Raw genomic sequence first — 24,981 nt, forward strand, 5'->3', positions numbered from 1 at the left:
GGAGGGTGGTTGGGAAGGGCCTGAGGGGAGCAGGTGTAGGTCCAGCAAATTTTAACATAGAATTGTTGTTCAGTCACTCAATTGTGTCAACTCTTTGTGACTCCATGGACTGCAGCACACCAGGTTTCCCAGTCCTTCACCATCTCCTGGAGTTTGCTCAAGCTCAGGTCCATTGAGTTGGTGATGCCATCCAGCCATCTCCTCTTCTGTCATCCCCTTCTCCTCCTGCCTTCAATCTTTCCCAGCATCAGGGTCTTTTCCAATGAGTTGGCTCTTCCCATCAGGTGGCCAAAGTATTGGAGCTTCAGCTTCAGCATCAGTCCTTCCAATGAGTATTCAGGGTTGATTTCCTTTAGGATGGACTGGTTTGATCTCCTTGCAGTCCAAGGGATTCTCAAGAGTCTTCTCCAACACCACAGTTGGAAAGCATCAATTTTTTGGTGTTCAGCCTTCTTTGTGGTCCAACTCTCACGTCTGTACATGACTACTGGAAAAACCATAGCTTTGACTAGACAGACCTTTGTCAGCAAAGTAATATCTCTGCTTTCTCATATGCTGTCGAGGTTTGTCATAGCTTTCCTTGCAAGGAGCAAGTGGCTTTTAATTTCATGGCTGCAGTCACCATCCACTGTGATTTTGGAGCCTAAGAGAATTAAATCTTTCACTGTTTTCATTGTTTTCCCATCTATTTACCATGAAGTGATGGGGCCAGATGCCACAATCTTAGTTTTTTGAATGTTGAGTTTTAAGCCAGCTTTTTTACTCTCCTCTTGATGTAAAATACCTCATAGCAACCCTCGGCAAGAGAGGCTTTCTCTTTCAAAGAAAAGGTTCACTCTTGGACTCACCACATCTCCACCATTCCTTATTACCTTCTTAGAACCAAGGCAGTACTTGTGCCATGAGTCAACCAATTTGTGATTTTCTTTTTGTTTTATGTTCTCCTTTAACAGTGGCATTCAAAAAAAGTGAAATGTATCTTCACCTATTATCTCTATAAAGTAGGAAATGGAATGATACATGAAGAGGACTATATATTTCACCCAACTGCCCTTCACTTACTAACTTTTTTTTACTGACTCATGTTAAATATTTTAACTTTTGAGCTGGTGACCAGTAATTTATATGTGAACAAATGTGTGATATGCATATACTGTTAATATGCATTTTAAGATATGAGGAAATGTATTAAATTGTAGTCATAGTCCTTTTTTGTTAGGCTTTGCATGGACACTAACTCATCCGTGCACTTACTACATAGCTCAATAATAAAGTTATAGTGCCCTCCTTATTCTTACTAATTGGCTTAATCCTCTCTACTTATGTTTACATGTAATAATTTTCTCTTTTACTCATCACTTGAAACCACTTTTCACAACTCTTCCACTGATGTTTACTCTTGCATTTTATTTTCTTTCTAAGACCAGTCTAATTTCCCTACATGAGACGATACCTTGGCATTACCAAATGATGGTTTTGATTCTTCTGTATTACCTAATATCCCATAAGTATAGTTCACCAAGGGAGAAAAAATGAAAGGAACCAGTCTTTTTCAACTAAATAAATGAAAATAAACACCCTTTTAAGGACTAATACATATAGTTCAGAAGACTTGCTAGTTAAACAAATAATTAAGACATGCTAATTTAGTAGAAACCATTAAGTACAAAATGTTTTAAAGCAAACAAGCTAAACTTTTACTAAAAATTATTAAAAGTAATTGATGGTCTCAGATATATTAAAAAAATATTCTTCCTTAAAGTTATACTTTTCAAAGGGGACTATTTATTTAGAATTGAGATTATCTTTTGAACCTGAGTTAGGATCTCTCTCTTTTTTTTTTTTAACTATTGCAAATGTATGTTTCTTATTTTTAGTATGATTTGTATTATCATTATTCCTAATTATTTTATTCTGTATTTCTATTTACAAATTATGATTATAGGTCAAAACATTTTCCCATGGAATATAACTCTATTTTATATAAGTATGCAAACTAGAAAATGTGATCATAACAAATTATTCTACAAAGTGAAAATCACTTGTATTAAACATGCTTGTGTTTTAAAATTCCTATAAATAATATTATTTGCATAATATCCTTTGTATCAGTTAAAAATCCCAAGTAATATATCCACTCTGAAAAGACTTTTGTGCTCATGTCATAGTCTTATTGAAATACTGTTCTCCTCTTTTTAAGAGCTTTGTAAAAATTTTAACTAACTGTTCTTTTCTTAAAGTGCACAAACACCTGCCTACCATTTTATTTTATTAAAGAACTATCTAGGCAGCTTCACCATTAAGACTATTAGAACAGTTAGCTCTATCAGTTGTTGGGATAGACACCATTTAAAGGAAATTATCACAAATCATTTCCTGTACCGAGAAACAGATATTGGCATATATGATTGAATCTCCTTTGTATTAGAAGTATTCTTTTGTTTTTCACTACACAAGGTGCTTCTAAATGATGAAAAGAAAACTGCATTTCCAGTAATTTCAGCATTTCTTTTTCAAAAATTTTATCTTTCCTCCCTTTTCACTTTTCCTGCCAAACTGTAAAATAAAGATATATTTAATTCATAAAATTGAATAATTAATTTGGCCAATTAATTTAGTCTGCATCCATGTTAAAAAGTATGAAAATAAGTTTTACTGTTATTTTTGACTCTTAATAGCATACATACATGAAGAAGTGGGATTTCTTTTCTGGATGCTTAATAAGCATCCCATGAGGCTATTCCTAGGTGAAATTGTTTATATTCACTTCTTACTTAAAATTCTACAAGTTGGTATAGTCAAGTATTTGGTAAATACCATTTTAAATCACTTTGCTTTGCAAAAGTCTTTGAAACATTGCCACTGAAGTGCTTGACATATCCTTTCAAAAAAAGCCACAGATGTTACTTTTGAAAAATAAGACTATATTGAAGATTAACCTTTTCTTCTCCCTTACCTTGAAAAAGATCAGCTGAAAAAGATCTGAAAAGGGCCTTATAAAGTATAAATTCTGTTAACTTTCAGTTCAGTTCAGTCACTTAGTCGTGTCCAACTCTTTGCAACCCCATGAATCACAGCACGCCAGGCCTCCCTGTCCATCACCAACTGCCGGAGTCCACTCAAACCCATGCCCATTGAGTCAGTGATGCCATCCAACCATCTCATCCTCTGTCATCCCCTTCTCCTCCTGCCCTCAATCTTTCCCAGCATCAGAGTCTTTTCAAATGAGTCAGCTCTTGCATCAGGTGGCCAAAGTATTGGAGTTTCAGCTTCAACATCAGTCCTTCCAATGAACACCCAGGACTGATCTCCTTTAGAATGGACTGGTTGGATCTCCATGCAGTCCAAGGGACTCTCAAGAGTCTTCTCCAACACTACAGTTCAAAAGCATCAATTCTTTGGTGCTCAGCTTTCTTTTAGTCCAACTCTAACATCCATACATGACCACTGGAAAAACCATAGCCTTGACTAGACAGACCTTGGTTGGCAAAGTAATGTCTTTGCTTTTTAATATTTTGTCTAGGTTAGTCATAACTTTCCTTCCAAGGAGTAAGTGTCTTTTAATTTCATGGCTGCAATCACCATCTGCAGTGATTTGGGAGCCCAGAAAAATAAAGTCAGCCACTGTTTCCACTGTTTCCCTATCTATTTGCCATGAAGTGATGGGACTGGATGCCATGATCTTAGTTTTCTAAATGTTGAGCTTTAAGCCAACTTTTTCACTCTCCTCTTTCACTTTCATCAAGAGGCTTTTTAGTTCCTCTTTACTTTCTGCCATAAGGGTGGTGTCATCTATATATCTGAGGTTATTGATATTTCTCCCGGCAGTCTTGGTTCCAGCTTGTGCGTCCTGTAGCCCAGCGTTCCTCATGATGTACTCTGCATAGAAGTTAAATAAGCAGGGTGACAATATAGAGCCTCAACGTACTCCTTTTCCTATTTGGAACCAGTCTGTTGTTCCATGTCCAGTTAATGCTAATTTTAAGATGCTCTTTAAAAAAATGTTTGTTTGTTTGTTTTCACAAAAGCAAAGTAACTTAAAAGTTTAGAATTTGAACCAGGCCACCTGGGTTCAGATCCCAGCTCCACCACTTTCAATCTGTGCATCCTTGCATAAGTTATAGAAGTTCATCTTTATTTTCTTTCCTTATTTACAAAATGGGAATAATAATTACATGTACTTTGTAGTGTTGTTGTGTTATATGAATTGATACAGGCAGTACCTGGCACATAGTAAGTCCTTAAATATTTGCTATTATTTTGGTATAATCCATACAATAAGACAGTTGACAATTATTCAAAATGCTGCTACATAAATGCCTAAAATTGTATGAACTGATGAGGAACAATTATGAACATTCTTAAATATTTTTCCACATGGGTTATATTAAAGCAAAGAATTTTAGAAGTATATTTTGAGATATACAACTTTATATTGACTACATAAAAATTTATTATGATATGTATGTCAGTGTTCTTGCTGGTACTTTGGTTTATTTTGTTTTTGAAGAGTCTGCTTGCTCTTAGTTATGTTCATAGCTTATGAGTTTCATTCTTTTTTTGTTATTAGTATAAATGGTTTGTTTTCCCTTAAATCCATAAGAAGACAATCTGGTTAAACTTATACTTTGTGAGAGTTAAATACAATTAAAGATAGTTGTCTTATAAACATCCTAATTCATATTTGTTGACTTATAACCCTTCATAGTCCAAAAATAATTTACAAGGATTTACAGGCAAATAATAACTATAACTAAGGCCACGATATGGAAGCAACCTAAGCGTCCATCAACAGCTGAATTAATAAAGAAGATGTGGTACATATATACAATAGAATACTCTTCAGGCATAAAAAGGAATAAAATTTTGCCATTTGTAACAGTATGGATGGACTTGGAGGTTATTATGCTAAAGTGAAACAAGTCAGGCAGAGAAAGACAAATACTGTATGATACCACATATATGTGGAATCTGAAAAATAAAACAAGTTACTCACTTATATTAACTCAATATACAAAAAAGAAAAAGACTTACACATAAAGAACAAACTAGTAGTTACCAATGAGGAGAGGGAAGAAGGGAGAGACAAGATAGGGGTAACGGATTAAGAGATACAAACTACTATGTATAAATAAGCCATGAGGATACACTGTACAACACAGAATATAAAAAAATATTTTAGAACTACATATGGAATATAACCTTTAAAAATTGTGAATCAGTATGTTATACACATGAAACATATATAATATTTACATCAACTATACCTCCATTAGGGCTTCCCTTGTGGCTCAGCTGGTAAAGAACCACCCGTAATGCGGGAGACCTGGGTCTGATCCCTGGGTTGGGAAGATCCCCTGGAGAAAGGAAAGGCTACCCACTCGTGTTCTGGCTGGGAGAATTCCATGGACTCTATAGCCCAAGAGATCACAAAGAGTCAGACGCAACTGAGTTACTTTCACTTTTCACTTTCATACCTCCATTAAAATAAAAAGTAACTAAGAATGGTAAGGCAAAGAGAAAATAAGGATTGGAAAGTAAAAGAGCAGGAAAAGTCAATACAGGCAACATATGCCTTTATGTATGATAACCTTAGATTTGGGCTTTCCAAGTGGCACAGCGGTAAAGAAGCCACTTGCTAATGCAGGAGATGCAGAGACATGGGTTTGATCCCTGGGTTGGCAAGATCCCCTGGTGTAGGAAATGGCAACCTACTCCCGTATTTTTGCCTGAAAAATTCCATAGACAGAGGAGCTTGGTGGGCTACAATCCACGAGGTTGCAGAGTTGGACATGACAGCACCTCCACCGCTTAAATTTGTGTTTAGTCTTTTTAGCAGTCCCATAAAGAGAAGAGCTGCTGTAATATTCCCAATGCTAAGCAAATGCTTCACCTGAGGAGACTAGAGAGAATGACTCTCTAGTCATTTAGTCTCTGACTAAATGGTGAAGTTGGTCAATTACTTGTCCTTCCATCTCTTCTCTACTTCTGGTCCATGCCTCCTCCACCCTGTCTTCTCCACTGTTGAATTGATACAGTTCATCCGCTCCATAGATGTCTTCTTTCTTTCCTCTTTGTTCTAACAATAAGACACCTCCACCCCCCACCTCCACCCTGCAAAAGTTAGTTTTACTTTTTTCTGAGCCAAGTTACCTAGTGTATTGTATACATACTTTCAAAGGCTTATTCTGGCAGATTCTTAATAGGAAGAAAGGCACCAAAATCTTGGAAGGACTTGAGGGAGTGAAGAAAAAGATTCAAGTGGCTTTGGTAAGGTGTTCCCCACTTCTACTGCCAACCCTGGGAAACATTGCCTTAAAGCAACTAAATTAAATGAATTAACTCTTCCTAGCAGGGAAAGTGATAAACTCAGAAGAGAGACAATGTCTCCACTGGGTATAACTAAGATATACTACTATTTAACAGGTGGGTTCTGATTCAGAGAATAGTTTACAATTAATTTTAAAATATACCTATTTTACTGTATACCACAGAGTGAATTTCAGTGTTAGAAATTATCCCCTTATTAATATATTGTATTACTAAGATAATAAGCTAGACTTCTTGGGTTATTTGGGGATATGTCTTCTTGGATATACCATTTTGTCTTATTTTTACTGGATTTTGTTCCAGAGACAAGGCGAGCAGGATAGGAGATGAACATTAATCAAGAACCATCTTTGTGTCATATCATGAAGACATTTTAATATTGCTTCATTTTAGGTTTCTCATTCAGCTGGCAAGACTTGGCAAGGCTTGATGGTAGTTTATGGCCAGCATCTGTTCTGATCTATAGGTGCCCAAGCCCAAACATTTACACATTACTAAATATTATAGTTTTACCCCTACTTTATTTAATTTTCCAAGTAAACTTCCAGGGAGATGTGAACCCTGAAGCTGGAGGCAGATATACTATTCAGGGACACCTGGTCCTGACTTTGCCAATTCCTCCCCATTCTGCCTACAGGAGGTTTTCTTGCTTGTGCTAATTTGGTTCTAGAACTGGGGGAGTCTGATGTTTAAAAGCATTTTCCCACATAGAAGTACCCAGGCCATGAGTATAAATTCTTCTAGAGTGGCCAGTTTGAGTTTTAGCAAACTGTGGTTTTCAACCCTGGCAACAGTGTCCTTGGCAGTGGTGTGGTTCATAGGGAAGCCAAAGAAGAGAGAAGCCAAGCCCAGGAACGCAGTGCCTGCATGCACCTGCTCCTGATACAGGCGGCCACCTGGAACCGCGTAGAACCACTTTGGTTTGTTTTGTTTTGTTTTTGGCTGCACCGTGCGGCTCGTGGGATCTTAGTTCTCCCACTAGGGATTGAACCTGGACCCAGGCAGTGAGCTCATGGAATGATAATCACGGGGATGCAGGGGAATTCCTTACTTTGGTATTCTTGGCTGAATACATTGGGAAATAGCTGTTACACATGTGATATCTTCCTGCCCATCTATAACCAGCCTGAAATGCTGTAAGTCCTATGATAAATGAGGAAATTGTGACGAAGAAAGGTTAACTTGCCTAAGGTGCCTAATGGTAAAAGAAGTATTAGGAGATGTGATTTTTAAGACTCTAAAGCCTTGCTTCAATTTCTTTTAGCTGAAAAACCTTTCCTCTGAAAATAATCTTACACCGCAGCCCAATATATTAATAAGAAACAAATATTTCTGTTCTGATTAAAGCAAGATAAAGGCCAACAGTTCACTCTCAGTTATGCCCTCATTACTAATTTTAGCAGCTCCTGAAGTACCTTTACAAAACACAATGTTGTGCTGTTTAGAGTTGGAAAAACACTGACTTACAAAATGCTGCTACCCTCAGACCCACTCTGTGTTGTTCACCTTGGTAAATAATTCATTTAACAAACATACTGTGTAGCTCCTAAGTGCCAAACACTAGGAATACAAGGATAAATAAGTTGTGTGTGCCATCAAGAAGCTCAAAATCTGAGGAATAAGGAGAAAAACCACACAGAAAAAATAAAATAAAAATTACCAGTGATATTGAGGCTTTTTGTATCAATTTTCAGAACAATAAAAGATAGGAATGTTTAGCCTTTAACAAATGAGAAAACTAAAATTAAAGAAGTTAAAACGTTGCATTGTCATGTATCCCTTGAATAAGGAAATAAAGATTACCATCTTGGTCTCAGGGATGCCAAAACTTAGGCTCTTTCTTCTGTGGGATGCAGCCTACAACTTGGTGTGAATCTTTAACAAAGTAAGCACACTTCACCACAGATTTAAATTTAAAAACGCAAATCATAAGAAAGGAAAAACAAAAAACAAAAAAACACAGAGAAACCTACAGATTAAATCATTAAAATCATTATCATCATAATACCACCTTATACAGCCACTATTATTGCACACCTATTATCTCCTTCCCTTCTCACAACAAGGTGTGAGGTAGAAAGAGTGGCAGATATTATTATTTGGATTTCACAGAAGGGGAATAAGCCTCTGGGCTATAAATGGAAGCTAACATAGTAGGGGTGAAATTTACTGACTTGAAGAAATCACCTTTTCTCACAGTAACTATCCCTAACTAGCAGTGAGACTGTGGAAAAGTCAACTAACTTTTTATGCCCCAATTTGTTCATCAGAAATAAAAGCAGAGGGTCTAGATCTTTCATCTTTAAGTGAATGGCCCTTGATTCTGACATGTGATGAATCTGCAACCTAGTATATGGCTTTGTTAGAATAGAATCTACTTTTTATTCCAAAGTTTTCTAGGATTTCACTCTGCTTGTTAATACAACACAGTATGAAAACTTCCTGGTTTCCTGGGTATAAAGTTTGGTCATATGAACCAGGGGTCCCCAGGCCTCCAGGCCTCATACCGGCACCTTCCATGAGATCAGTGGCAGCAACAGATTAGAAATAAAGTGTACAATAAATGTAATGCTCCTGAATTATCCTCCCCAATACAATACATTAGAAATAAAGTGTGCAATAAATGCAATGCTCTTGAATTATCCTCCCCACCCCTAGTTCTGGAAAAATTCCTTTCCATGAAATTGGTCCCTGATGCTACAAAGGTTGGGGATATAAACAATTTAATCTTTAATCCTGTTTATTTTAAATTAGATCATGCTGTTTAAAATATAGGTGAATAATCTTTGCTGGTTAGAAGCAAGGAAGCTATATGTAAATTCAAGTGGGTAGAGGAACACTGGAGAAAAATCTAGACAAACATAAAATGAGAGACACAGAGAAGAGATAGCATTACATGACTGTGTTACAGACCTCTCAGCCAGAAGGATGCTTTTCTAGTACAGACCAGAAAAGTATCAGGGCAGCAACACATCTTAGTGTTAGGGATATTAGTCTCAAAGTGTCTATAGAAACCTTCATTTCTCTGAAAGTAAAACACTGACACTTTCTTGACCAGCCTTGCTGATAATTTCATTTCCCAGGAGGCAGAGTAAGTAGTAAGGGTAACTCTACTCTGGACCCAATTCTGACAGAAACTAGCAGGTAAAATGGAAAAGATTGGGACCTTGGGAAAAAGCAGCCATGCGCTCTTGGAGTTTGATGTAAGCAGTGTTCTGCGTATACAAACACAAGTGATTCTAATGAGCAAGAAAATGGGAAGGAAACTAGAGAAACCAGTGTGCTGCACAGGGACCTACTGTCAGGCTCTTGAATTTCAAACAGCGTGTGCAAAAGGTGGTGAAAAGGGACATGAAATCAAGCACAGATATTGGGAGGTAGCATAGACCCATAAAAATAACATCAGCAAGACTAAAGCACAAAATAAGCTGGGGCTTGTGAAAAAGGCTAAAGGGAACCAAAAATGATCTCCTTAGCATGAAATGAGGTATAAAATTCATACAGGAGCAGGCCTATTTTCTAAAGTTGAAAAAGTAAAAATCATTCATGAACCAGAGAAAGCAAAATGTCTTTACTCCTTTCTGTTTCTTCCCTGCTGGTTCATTCATATCTCTGCTTGTATGTCACCTCTTCAGAGAGGACCCAGACCACGCTTCCTAAAATAATTCTCTCTGACATTGTCTAACCCTTAAATTTTTCTTTCCTCTAATCACTGGCTGCCATTATTTTACATATTTCAGCTGCTACTGTGTCCTGTATTAGGATGTAAGCTCTATGAGTGCAAGGACTTTGATTTGTTCAGTACAGTATATCCAGGCCTTGTATGAACCAAGCCCTATTCAATAAATATTTTTTGAATGAATAAAATCAGACCACTAGACACTGGCTAAAACTGGAAAAGCACAATAAGTAAAGGGATTATAACACAGGCAACATTTATTGAGTGCTTAATAGGTATCATGCACTCAGTATTTACATACATTCACTCATTTAATCATCATAGCAACTCTATAAAGCATGCATTATATCAGGTTGAATAATCTGTCCAACACCATACAACTAGAGAAGTATTGAGCTAGGATTTGAGGCAAAATATCAATAGTTAAGACTACGGTTTAAGTACCTCACTTGTATGCTCTACTGGGAGACCTTGACTAGTCTAGCTGATCATATGCCTCTTGGCCTCTATGAAGTATTACCAGAGACTTCTAAATGAGATGGAGTATTTAGTTAATTACCTTTGAGAAAATACAGTAGAGGGGATAAGAAGAATACTTTATGTTAAAAAATGGCAGAGTCTGCCAACTTTAGATCCATGCAACTGATGTTGCATGGGGGAGAATTGCCTAGATCATACTTAGACAATTTTGCGAGCATTTTAAAAATGTGGTTATTAGGGAAAAGTATAAATTCAGCAAGAATAAGCTATTCAGCCCAATTTTATATGTTCTGTTCTATAAAGTTAATAGACTAGCATATCAATGTACTAGATATCTGATAATATTATGTGTTTTCATATCTGGCTGTGTGATTGCACCCAATGCAATTTTAATGAATCTGTGTCACTCTAGAGGAGGGTTTCTCCAGAGATATACCACTGGCCTTTGTCTCTGGTCTTGTCTGATGAGAACATATTTATCAATGACTGAGGTAAAACTCTTAAGACATTTCTATCAAAAATCAGTTTCATGAGATAAGGAAGGTGAACAAATACACTGGATTAGAAGATTAAGGAAGTTCTTAACAACTAGAAAATGAACAAAATCTAACAATATGCAACTTGGTTGGAATAATTGTGAAGTCCTGCCGTGGGACCAAAACACCAACCACCTAAATTTGATCTGAGGGATTTAGTACTCAGGGAAAAACAGAGGAACTTTTTTGGCAGTGAATCAATGGTATAATATGATTACAAGAAGGACCAGGAGGAGGGAGAGGAAAAGGAGGAAAGGAAGAAGAATAAGGAGAGAAGAAAAAGAACGAATTTTGGCTGCATTCATTTATGATCTGCATAGTATAATGGAGGACATAATCTGACTAATTTCAGGCTGTTCAGATTACCATGCTCAATTCTGAAAGCAAGATTTTAAGGAAGATATGAATGAAAAGATGGGAAGACTTCTAGCAGTCTGTGTGGTGAAGGGTCTTCCCTGATAGCTCAATTGGTAAAGAATCTGCCTGCAATGCGGGAGACCCAGGTTCAGTTGCTGGGTCAGGAAGATCCCCTGTAGAAGGGATAGGCTACCTGCTCCAATATTCTGGCCTGAAGAATTCCACGGACTGCATAGTCCATGGGGTCACCAAGAGTCCGACACAACTGAGCAACTTTCACTTGCATAGGAAAAAGGTTGGAAGAACTGAGGAACTTTTATATTGAAAGTTGTTATACTTGATAGCTACATCAGAATACTGTAAAGAAAATAATAATAATTTGAATCATTATTCATCATTTTTTATTCACTAGGCACTGAGCTAATCGTTTTATATTAATTAATGCTGCCTACAACCCGAATAATGGGTTCTGATTATAGATTAGAAAACAGAAACTGAGAGAGATTGAGTAACATATCCAAGGCCATCAATGCTAGTGAATGATAATGCTTCAATTTGCACCCAAGTCTATATCTAGTATTGCCCACTTACCCTCTATAACAGGTTCCTTCCAATATATGGAAACTAAAATAAATTATGTGTGTATATGTTCACATATGATAAAATTATGTGAAATAACAGAGAAACAAAACTATTTACAGTACAGAAAAACTAGAAATAGATATATCAAAATTTCAAATGTGATTGTTTTCAGTACTGGAAAGATAGCTAATTTCTCTTTTCAATTATCCAGATCTTCTTTACTAAACCTATCCTAATTTTATAAAAATATCACCTATATTTTTTAATTAAAAAAGTATTGAAAGAAGGTTTAGCTTTATGCTGAATGGCCCAAAGAGATGAAATTAAGAAGCTGCAAGATATAATGAGGCCTATTTCAAAATAAAAAGAGAACCTCTTTTAGTCAGAATTTTTCAGATGTAGCTTGATAGAGAAAATACTGATTTTCCTTTCTGTGCAGATGCTAACCCAAGTCTGAAAGGACTAAAATGTTATTGTTCTGTGTGGTTAAGATTATAATCTGAAGGATCCATGCTCCTTCATGGATAGTTACATAGTTACTATATAGTTACTATATGGATAGACACATAGTTCAGTTCTGTCCAGCTCTTTGCGACCCCATGGACTGCAGCACCGCAGGCTTTCCTGTCCATCACCAATTCCCAGAGCCTACTCAAATTCATGTCCATTGCGTCGGTGATGCCATCCAACTATCTCATTCTCTATAGTCCCCTTCTCCTCCTGCCCTCAATCTTTCCTAGCATCGCGGTCTTTTCCAATGAGTCAGTTCTTTGCATCAGGTGGCCAAAGTACTGGAGTTTCAACTTCAGCATCAGTCCTTCCAATGAATACTCAGGACTAATTTCCTTTAGGATGGACTGCTTGGATCTCTCTGCAGTCCAAGAGATTCTCAAGAGTCTTCTCCAACACCACAGTTCAAAAGCATCAATTCTTCAGCACTCAGCTTTCTTTACAGTCCAACTCTCACATCCCTACATGACGACTGGAAAAACCATAGCTTTGACTAGACGGACCTTTGTTGGTAAAGTAATGTCTCTGCTTTTTAATATGCTGTCTAGGTTGGTCATAACTTTTCTTCCAAGGAGCAACCATCTTTTAATTTCATGGTGGCAGTCATCACCATTTGTAGTGACTTTGGAGCCAGTCTCTCACTGTTTCCATTGTTCCCCCATCTATTTGCCATGAAGTGATGGGACCAGATGCCATGATCTTAGTTTTCTGAATGTTGTTTTAAGCCAACTTTTCACTCTCCTCTTTCACTTTCATCAAGAGCCTCCTTAGTTCTTCTTTGCTTTATGCAATAAGGGTAGTGTCATCTGCGTATCTGAGGTTATTGATATTTCTCCCGGCAAGCTTGATTCCAGCTTGTGCTTTATCCAGCTCGGCATTGCACATGATCTACTCTGCATATAAGTTAAATAAGCAGGGTGACAATATACAGCCTTGATATACTCCTTTCCCGATTTGGAACCAGTCTGTTTTTCCATGTCCAGTTCTAACTGTTGCTTCTTGACCTGCATATAGATTTCTCAGGAGACAGGTCAGGTGGTCTGGTATTACCATCTCTTGAAGAATTTTCCAGTTTTTTGTGATTCACACAGTCAAAGGCTTTGGTGTAGTCAATAAAGCAGAAGTAGACGTTTTTCTGGAACTCTCTGGCTTTTTCGATGATCCAGCGGATTTTAGCAATGTGATCTCTGGTTCCTCTGCCTTTTCTAAAACCAGCTTGAACATCTGGAATTTCACGGTTCATGTACTGTTGAAGCCTGGCTTGGAGAATTTTGAGCATTATTTCGCTAGTATGTAAGATGAGTGCAAATGTGCTGTAGTTTGAACATTCTTTGACATTGCCTTTCTTAGGGATTGGAATGAAAACTGACCTTTTCCAGCCCTGTGGCCACTGCTGAGTTTTCCAGATTTGCTGGCTCTTTGAGTGCAGCACCTTTACAACATCATCTTTTAGGATTTGAAATAGCTCAACTTGAATTCCATCACCTCCACTAGCTTTGCTTTGTTCGTAGTAATGCTTCCTAAGGCCCACTTGTCTTCTCATTCTAGGACGTCTGGTTCTAGTCCAGTGATCACACCATTGTGGTTATCTGGGTCATGAAGATCTTTTTTTGTATAGTTCTTCTGTGTATACTTGTCACCTCTTTTTAATATCTTCTGCTTCTGTTAGGTCCATACCATTTCTGTCCTTTATTGTGCTCTTCTTTGCATGAATTGTTCCCTTGGCATCTCTAATTTTCTTGAAGAGATCTCTTGTGTTTCCCATTCTATTGTTTTCCTCTATTTCTTTGCATTGATCACTGAGGAAGGCTTTCTTATCTTTCCTAGCTATTCTTTGGAACTCTGCATTCAAATGGGTGTATCTTTCCTTTTCTCCTTTGCCTTTAGCTTCTCTTCTTTTCTCAGCTGTTTGTAAGGCCTCCTCAGACAACCATATTGCCTTTTTTGTGGTGGTGGGGAGGATGGTCTTGATCCCTGTTTCCTGTACAATGTCACGAACCTCCATCCGTAGTCTTTCAGGCACTCTGTCTATCAGATCTAACCCCTTGAATCTATTTCTCACTTCCACTGTATAATCATAAGGGATTAGATTTAGGTCATACCTGTTGGTCTAATTGTTTTCCCTACTTTCTTCAATTTAAGTCTGAATTTGGTAATAAGGAGTTCATGATCTGAGCCACAGTCAGCTCCCAGTCTTATTCTTGCTGACTGTATAGAGCTTCTCCATATTTGACTGCAAAGAATATAATCAGTCTGATTTTGGTACTGACCGTCCGGTGATGTTCATGTGTAGAATTAGACACATAAGCCAGGAAAAAATAAGTCAAGGACTAGGTAGTTGGTTAATATATCATTTCATATTGGGGTCTTTAATTCTGCTTCAAAGGTCTTATTTTATAGGTACTTTTAATAAAATATTTGTATAATGAATACATGAATTATACATTTAGAACAGGAAAAGTAGATCATGGATAATATTATTTTTTGTACCAGACTTTTTGCAAAGTATACACAGGTTGCAGAGACTCTACTGAAAGAGGTCAGTATCATTTGTTTGTTCAAGTTCCAAGGTACTCCTCGCTGTTGACATCTGAACATAAAATAAGTGGTCCCTCTAGAAAGTTTGGTTTGGGCATGATCTCTTCTCATACACTTTACCTCACTGACTCCATTCCAGGCTCCTGTAAGTACCCCTCTTTTTTTTTTTTTCTTTTAAACCAGGACTTCTATTAACTAAAAACTTCACAAAGTCTGGAATCATGTCTGTTTTAATCTACTTATATGATGGTTGATATAATAGACACAAAACAAATATCAGTAGAATTAATCAGTTTGGCTGATATATTCAGCAAGTTTTTCTTTTGTTGTCTAAGAATGGTTAGAAAGAGTGCCTTTGATTTTAAGTATAGACTAATAGCAGAGTTTGTCTCTAAGTATTGCCATCATTTGTTATCTTTTTCTAGATTCATGTTTTCTGTCTGTGAGTAGATAGAAAGAGCCACTGCTCTATGTCTTGAAGCTGTTCTTTTTATTTAAGTAAGAAAAACTGTAGATTTTTCTACTCAGAGTACAAAGTTGTCAAGTTTTTCCATATGATATGTGCTATGAGCTAAGTCACTTCAGATTTTGTGTGATCCTATGGACTGTAGCCTGTCAGGCTCCTCTGTCCATGGAATTCTCCAGACAAGAATACTGGAGTAGGTTACCATTTCCTTCTCTAGAGGATCTTCCCCACCCAGGAATCAAACCGGCATCTCTTGGGTTTCCTTCACTGACTAGTTCTTTACAACTAGCACACCACTTGCAGAGCCCTTCCGTATGATAGGTGTATAAATTAAGCTTACAATATGGAGGACTGGGGCTTCCCAGGTGGCGCTAGTGGTAAAAGAACAATGCCAATGTAAGAGACGCAGGTTCCATCCCTGACTCAGGAAAATCCCCAGGAGGCAGACAGGGCAACCCACTTCAGTACTGTTGCCTGGAGAATCTCCTGGAAGAGAAAGCTGGTGGGCTGCAGTCCCTGGGGTTGCAGAGTCAGACACAAGTGAAGCAACGGAGCACAGATGGAGAACCAGAAAAGATTTGAGACGTTATTTCCTCCTTCTCCAGGGTGAACTCTAAACCCACTTTTCCTCTGTGTTTTTACCATGCAATTTGTATCAACATGAACAGGGCCAGGCATAAAATAACTACAAGAGAAGTCAGTGTTTCTGTCAGTTCTTTTCATATAGTTGGAGGCAGTATTGAAGGGAACATCCTAGTGTTAAGACCTACTTAATCAGTTTCACAGTGAACAGATTGGATAGGCTTCATTTATTTTTATTGTTATTCATATTAAAGTATTTTCCTCACTTTTTTGTAGCTTCCCAGGCTATGGACATGACATACGATAGATATAGGCCTTCAACAAGAAAATTCTTGAAATGCATTGTCAGTTTAAAAGAATAACCATTTTACTTTAAAAAAGTGTAAGTAGATTTATTATTCAAAAAACATCTTGATAAAGGAAGGCACAGTGAGAAATATAGGAAAAAGGTCAAGGTAGAAAGTTTTGAGAAAGCTGTTATATGACTGTTAGTAAAAAGGGTGAATAAAAGTAATAATTGCCGATTAGTTAAATGATCAACTTAGGAATACATTAAAAATACCAATTTCTAGCCCACAAGCCTTTAGATTCTGATTCAACAGATATAGTCTGACTATATAGTCCCAGACTATTAAAAAAATGCCACCCAAGTTCTGATGCACAGCCGGGTTTAGGAACCATAGATTATATATAGTGGATAAGAAAAGAGTACAGAGCAGACTTCATTCTCAACAATTTCACAATCTAGTGGCTTTGCTAACATGACTATGAATGTTTGAATTAAAAGATGAAGATGAGGAACTGATAGTTATTGGAATATTTCAAATAAGAAAAACACAGTCTAAATTAAGGTGGTGATAATGAAAACAAAGAGTAGAGCAGACATTTGAAAGAAATTTTATGGGTAGATTTGAGAGACAGGGTTATTTCTCCTGAGAGCTCTCCCGGGTTTGTAGATAGCCATCTTCTCTCTGTGTCTTCATGGCATCCTCCTCTGTGTGTCTGGAACTTAATCTCTTCTTAAAAGGACAGCAGTCTTATTGGTTTAGGGCTCACCCCCAATGATCTCATTTAACCTTAATAACTTCTTTAAAGACTAAATGCAAATATATTCGTGTTTTGAATTCCAGGGAGTTTGAACTTCAACACATGAATTTTGGGGGGACACATTGCAGCCCTTAACAACTGAAAATAAAATGCACCAGTCAGGTCTTTAACATAGCATAAAATGCTCAGTAACTGTTACACCCATCCCTTAAATTTCAGTCCTTTCCTCTTCCATTCAGGCCATGTAAAATCTCAGGTAGAAAGTAACTGGAAAGTAATATTACAACCAGAAATGACTTCTTGATGGAAGCCCTCTAGATTCCAGAAGTTTGTCTATATAGTAGTGGTCCCTAACCCTTGTCATAAGAAATTATCTTAGGTTATCTTTACTTTGACCTGTGTTGGAATAAATCAGAGGGGAGAGGTATGTTCTGATCCAGGTAGCGCTTCAAAAAAACTCACTCAGGAACTCTTCCCAATTCCCTTCACTTATGGTGAAAAAGGTATTAAAAGTATTATTCAATCATTGCCTCCTATGACTATCAACATGCAGGAAAACCATCTCAGAATTTAATTTTCTTTATATAAGGGTATTAGGGCTGTTTTGGTTGCAAGTTACAGAAACAACTCAAGCTTCAGCAAAGGTAATTTACTGGTTCATAGATCCCTAGAAAGTTTAATAACAGAATTAAGGTGCAGAATCAGTCTTCCCTGGGATTCATCAAGTGATATATTCTCTCTTTGCCTAGGAGTCTGTTCTGTGATTCCAGTTCATAAAATTACAAGGACAGCCAATGATTGGCTCAGCTTTGGCCAAGTGCCCAGTGTGAGACCAATCAGCAGTGCAAGGTTAAGTGAGAAAACAAATCCTTTTTAAAAATTTTCAGAACACAAATGTAAAGATATTTGAAAGTTGTTGAAAAATAAACACTATATTTGGGAGTTCTTTGGTGGGCCAGTACTTGGGAATCAGTGCTTTCACTGCGAAAGGCCCTGGTTCAATCCCTCATCAGGGAGCTAGGATTCTACTAGCCTCATGGTGTTGTGGATATATGCTGCACAAATAAAAGTTTATAATATATCTATCAGTTTGAGTATTTAGCTAAGGAAATCATTTAAAAAACCAAAGACTGAAAAAAGTTCTATATTGTAGCCAGCAATATATTATTTTAACCTACTACAGTATTTACAATGATACTTGTTCATTTAACTAAAATATTCTTATTTCTACTCTTATTTACTTATTTGTTTGTTCACTGCAGTTCTTATAGTTTGAAACATGAGTGTCAAGACCAAATTCCATCTCAGTATAACTAGGTTAGCTTAACAAGTTAAACTCAATGATATTATTAATTTCTAACATTATAGGAGGGTGTACATGTTATTTTGAGGAGATTGAATTCTAAAATAATTTGATTTTTGGAGGTAGTTTTATGGGCAACAGGAATGGGAATAAAAGAGAACAGGACAAGAAAGAATGAAAATGGCAATTTCAATACTTGAAGTCTTTGTGGGTCTGATTCTGCTTTTTATCTTTTTTTTTTTTTAACCTGATTCCCGTTTATTTATCTTTCACTGCTTTTGATTTTGGCTTTGTTTTTTTGTTGTTGTTGTGTTTTTTGTTTTACAGTGTCTTTGTGATTTCTAATTGTGGGTTTGTACTTAAGGAATTTTTTTTCTGTAAAAATTCTCAGCAGCATAGAGTAAAATTAGGCTCTCCAGAGCTGATTTTCTTTTGATTCTGATGGGCACAAAAGGCATAACTAGGGACAAATTTAAACTTAATTTCTTATCTTTGAGTCTATAGACCATTGAGCTTATAAAATTCTTACTGGAAACACAGTAATGTTGGTTTCTGATTATAAATTTTCAAAGGAGAATTCTTTTTTTTTTTTTTTTTTAATGCATTTAAGACTTGCAGTTTTCCTTGCAGCCCTCCATGGGATGGTTTTATTTGTAGATAGGTTACTGATGAGGACATATCTATCTTGCATTCCAGCACTGAATTCTGGGCTTCGTCACTTTTCCCTTGTGCCAGCAAGGACATGACAAATGAAATTCATGTTCACCTCACTCAGCAAACAACCTTAGGGTGAGAGATATTTCAGGTCTCAGCAACCCTTTGTAATAAAACTCATATTTTCCTCTAAATTAATTTCAGAAATAACACTTGATAAAATTAAACATTCTCAAAGATTTTTAAAAAAGGAAATTAAGAATAAAATTTCTTAACTTGATAAAGGATAACTATAAAAAACCTACAGTTTAATGTTGAAATGTTCAGAGTAATCAAGGAATTGAAAATGGTAGTGGTGGTTTAGTCACTAAGTCTTGTCCAACGCTTGTGACCCCATGGACTGTACCCTGCCAGATTCCTCTGTCCATGGGACTCTCCAGGCAAGAATACTGAAGTGGATTGCCATTTCCTTCTCCAGGAATTGAAAGTGTGAGAATTTTTTATTTTTCCTTCACAAAAATCTTAAAAAATTTTTAAGTATCTGACTATATTAAGTTTTAAAAGGCAGATCTTTTGGAACATTGATCTTTATACTCTTGGTAGGAGTATAAAATTGATACTTTGAACAACAGTTAGCAATTATCTAATAAACGTGAAATTTTCCATACTCTATGACTCAGCAATTTCATTTTCAAGAATATATTCTAGAGCAAAGTTTCTCAGTCTTGTACTACTGGCATTTTAGTTCAGATAATTCTTTGTTGTGGGGGCTGTCTTGCACCTTATAGGATATTTAGAGCACCCTTGGTCTCTACCTACTAAAAAACAGTAGTATACCGTAAGCTGTTCAGTCACTAAGTTGTCTGACTCTTTGTGACACTGTGGACTGCAGCACGCCTGGCTCCTCTGTCCTCCTCTATCTCCCAGAGTTTGCTCAAATTCATATCCATTGAGTCGATGATGCCACCCAACCATCGCACCTCTGTTTCTCCCTTCTCCTCCTGCCCTCAATCTTTCCCAGTATCAGGGTCTTTTCCAACGAGTTTGCTCTTCTCATCAGGTGGCCCAAGTATGGGAGCTTCAGCTTCAGCATTAATCTTTCCAATAGGTATTCAGGGTTGATTTCCTTTAGGATTGACTGGTTTGAAGTCCTTGCTGTCCAAGGGACTCTTAAGAGTCTTTTCCAGCACCACAGTTAAAAAGCATCAATTCTTCCACGCTCAGCCTTCTTTATGGTCCAACTCTCACATCCGTACGTGACCACTGGAAAAACCACAGTTTGACCATATGGAACTTGGTTGGCGAAGTGCTGTCTCTGCTTTTTAGTGCGCTGTCTAGGTTTGTCACAGTTTTTCTTTCTAGGAGCAAGTGTCTTTTAATTTCATGGCTCCAGTCACTGTTCACAGTTATTTTGGAGCCCAAGAAAATAAAATATGTCACTACTTCCACTATTTCCCCTTCTAATTGCCATGAAACGATGGGACCAGATGCCATGATCTTAGTTTGAATGTTGAGTTTCAAGCCAGCTTGTTCACTTTCCTCTTTCACCTGCAACAAGAGGCTCTTTATTTCCTCTTCTTCACTTTCTGTCATTAGAGTGGTATCATCTCCATATCTGAGGTTGTTGATATTTCTCTTAACAATCTTGATTCCAGCTTATGATTCATCCAGCTCAGCATTTCACATGATGTACTCTGCATATAAGTTCAATAAGCAGGATGAAAATATACAGCCTTGTCATACTCCTTTGCCAGTTTGGAACCAGTCAGTTGTTCCATGTCTAGTTCTAACTATTGCTTCTTGATCTGCATACAGGTTTCTCAGGAGATAGGTAAGATGATCTGGTACTCCTATCTCATTAAGAATTTCCCACAGTTTGTTATGATCCACACCATCAAAGGCTTTCATGTATTCTATGAAGCAGAAGTAGATCCTTGTCTGGAATTCCTTTTCTTTCTTCATGATCCAATAAATGTTGGCAATTAGACCTCTGGTTCCTCTGCCTCTTCGAAACCCAGCTTGTACATCTGGAACTTCTTGGTTCATGTACTGCTGAAAACTATCTTGAAGATTTTGAGCATAAACTTACTAGAATGTGAAATGAGCACAATTGTATGATAGTTTGAACATTCTTGTGGCATTGTCCTTCTTTGGGATTGGAATGAAAATGGACCTTTACTAATCCTGTGGCCACTGCAGGGTTTTCCAAATCTCAGGCAAGAATACTGGGGTGGTTTGCCATTTCCTTCTCCAGAGGATCTTCCTGGACCAGGGATCGAACCCATGTCTCCTGCATTTCAGGTGGATTCTTTACCACTTAGTCACCTAGGCAGCCCATACCTCAAGTTATGATAAGCCAGAATGTTCCCACACATTGCCAAATATTCCCTTGGGGCAAAATCACTCCAGATTGTGAACTACTTGACCTAGAGAAAATTTTGTACCTATCCATCTATGCATGCTGAAGAATGTACATAGTGGCACTATGTATGATAGTAAAAAGCAAAAGCCAAGAACTGAAGCAACCCCACAATTCATCAGCATTAAAAAGGACAAATAAATTATATCATAGAGTGGATACTATACAACAGTCTAAACTAATGAATTATACTTATGTGCAATAAATGGTTGAATCTCAAGACTTGCTTTTGAATGGAAAAGTCACTTTCATTTACATATTATTGCAAACATGTAAACCAAACAATGGTATGTTTAGGGATGCAAATACATGAGACAAAATTGCAAGGAGAAACAAGGGACAGAGAAAATTTCAAACAATGTTTAACCTTGAATTGACATTAAATAATTGTAGAAAAGAAGTCAAGAGCTTGAAAGGTCACAGGGTACTCAAGTATTCGTGATTACTTCTCAAGTGTTTGTTTTACTTCTCATTATGTATTTGAAATTTTATTTTTTTAGTTACTAAATATAAAAAAATAATTTTTAAGTGAAGCAATTGTTTTAACCTTATAACCTGTGTAAAACAATTCAGTAATGTACCACACATGAGATTTAATAATTTTGGTTTATATATTTGATTGGTATATTTACATATTTGAAAAAATTTTAGAAGTCAATTTGGAATAGTGATTAGGAAAATTTGATGGTTAAAGCAAAATGGATTAACCATTCACCAAGAAAAACATTCTGTCTTCAAAGACAATGGTTACTAATAGATAACATATTCAACTAGCAGCTTAAAAGAAGGGCTTTTTTTTCCCCTTAAACAGGATAATCTAGTGTTAGTAATCAGTGCACAGAGTGAACTCCCTCTTATAAAAAGCCCATCAATTGTTTTTCCTAATTAAGATGAATATTATTCCTGTGAAATGAACCAAAAAGTTGTTTGAAACCGGAAATCCCAAAAGAGATCTATAATCTTCAGAAATAATTGCATGCAATTTTAATTGAAAGAAAAGGAAAGGCCTGTTTTCATCTTTCTTCTTTCAAAATGTTAAAAGTAATCAACCTGTTGGTCAATTAACAATGCTTTAATATAAGTATCAATCTGACCTAAAAATTGCCATTAGATATTTTGGAAACTGTTGTGGAATTTAAAAAAAATAAATAGCAAAATGACTACTGGCTATAGTTAAATCCAATATGGAACTTTTATCATTAATAAAATAAAGTTATGAATTTTTACTAATGTCCTTAGAAATATAGTATGTTTTATTATTGATTGAAGATTAGATGCTGTGACTATTCACAGAAATATGCACTCAATCTTTTTTCATTGAGAATGAGAGAGATCTATTTTTTGAATTACAGATTAATTACACTGATAAATTTGTTTTATATAAATAGTTGGCATTTATCTCTAACCTATTAAAAATTTTTAATAACATTGAAGAGTTATTCTGTTTTAAAGTTCAGTTTTAACAGATATATGTCAACAAAATATATGTTTACATTTCAAGTCATTTCATATAGTAATTCAGAACTTTGACTGTTTGTTTAAAGTTGCACACTTAGAAATAGTTTGAATAAGCAGATGTATTTATTTAATAGTTTGTTGCATTGACTCTGCTCTTGATTATGGGCAAGAGGTTGATTTTGTTGATTATCTTTCTAAAATGTCATATTATGTTAGTTGTGCTAAAGATGTTACTGCCACTGCTAAGTCACCTCAGTCGTGTCCGACTCTGTGCGACCCCATAGACGGCAGCCCACCAGGCTCCCCCATCCCTGGGATTCTCCAGGCAAGAACACTGGAGTGGGTTGCCATTTCCTTCTCCAGCGCATGAAAGTGAAAAGCGAAAGTGAAGTTGCTCAGTCGTGTCTGACTCTTAGCGACCTCATGGACTGCAGCCTACCAGGCTCCTCTGTCCATGGGATTTTCCAGGCAAGAGTATTGGAGTGGGGTGCCATTGCCTTCTCCGAAAGATGTTACAGAGTGGATTAAAAAGATAAAATTATAAATTAAAAATTTTGATTCCCCCAGTATTTCAGGGATTCCCAGGTGGCACTAGTGGTAAAGAAGCTGCCTTCCCAGTGCAGGAGACATGAGACGTGGGTTCGATCCCTGGGTTGAGAAGATTGCCCTGGAGAAGGAAATGGCAACCCACTCCAGTATTCTTGCCTGGAGAGTCCCATGGACGGAGGAGCTTAGTGGGCTATGTAGTCCATGGGGTCACACAGAGTCAAACACAACTGAAGGGGCTTAGCACCAGTATTTCAGATTAGCATTCTGGCAGCATAAACCTATAGAAATCTATATTTCCAAATACAAATAGATATGAATTTGGCCCCCCATTCTTTAGAAGAAGCTGATGTTAGATTTTCTCTTACATACTGTAATTCAAAGAAAAGAGAAAATTCAGGTTAAAATTTTAGATACATCTTAAAAATGGTATTATGGGAAGAATATCATCAAAATATTTAATCCCTCACAGAATATAATTGAGATCAATATAAGTGAATTTTGCAGATGAATGAAATTTACCCTTTTAATCATTAAAACCTTTTTCTTTGTAACAACTTCAAAATCTCCCAATATTATCTCATGTTCTGTATAGTAAGTTTAAGGATATACCATTTTGTTGCAAAATTCCAGGCCTGGAAAAGGATTTAGATTCTATTAAAAATCTTCCAATATGACTTTTGATTTAACAGATCAGGAGTTTTAAACCCAAGTTTATGGTATATCTTACTCAGTATTATACAACTAATCTCTGATTCCTCAATTCTTCCTGGTGGTGAATAGATGTGAAAGTTCTTCTCTGGTCCCTCCCAGCTTTGATAGTGTGCCTTCCTATTTGTGAGCCAGGCCATCAGAGAACTAGTTCTGTCGTAATTTTATGTACATGAGAGCAGGTAGGATGAAGGTGAAGACCGGGGACGTGTTAATGTGAACTCGACTCCATCCTTTCCGGAGTACCTCTCCCTCCCTCGACTGTCTTCTGAAATTATTGGCCTATTTCCAGATAAGTTGTGAGAAGTAACTACAATAGATATTTTAATGCTGACTTTACAATGGGTAATAGAATACCTTTGAGAAGAAATCTTTAACCTCAAAAATATTTGATTAGTTGCATTAGTTATTATGTTTACTATTAACATATGGTTTATTAACATTAAGGTTAAAAGCAACACTTTTTGCTAACATCCTTTATTTTATTTTAATCTTGAACCTTACTTACATGCAAGGACAATTGGTTGTAGGTGGGTAAATCACACTTTAGACTTTATATCAAAGTTTTCTGCTAATATTAACCAGTACGATCTACTGATTTAACGTATGAGTCTATTTTAAAAGTTGTACCTTCATGTTTTGGTCTTTTCGTACCATAACATTTTCTTCTTCTGAAAAATGTTCATAAAACACAATATTCTTATATGCTAAAAACTAACGTGAATCTGCAGATCTTTTTATTTCAGTTTAAAAATGGCTATTCTTTTCATTCATATGCCTGAA

Source organism: Dama dama, chromosome 20 (genome assembly GCF_033118175.1).
Source record: "Dama dama isolate Ldn47 chromosome 20, ASM3311817v1, whole genome shotgun sequence".
NCBI lineage: Eukaryota > Metazoa > Chordata > Mammalia > Artiodactyla > Cervidae > Dama > Dama dama.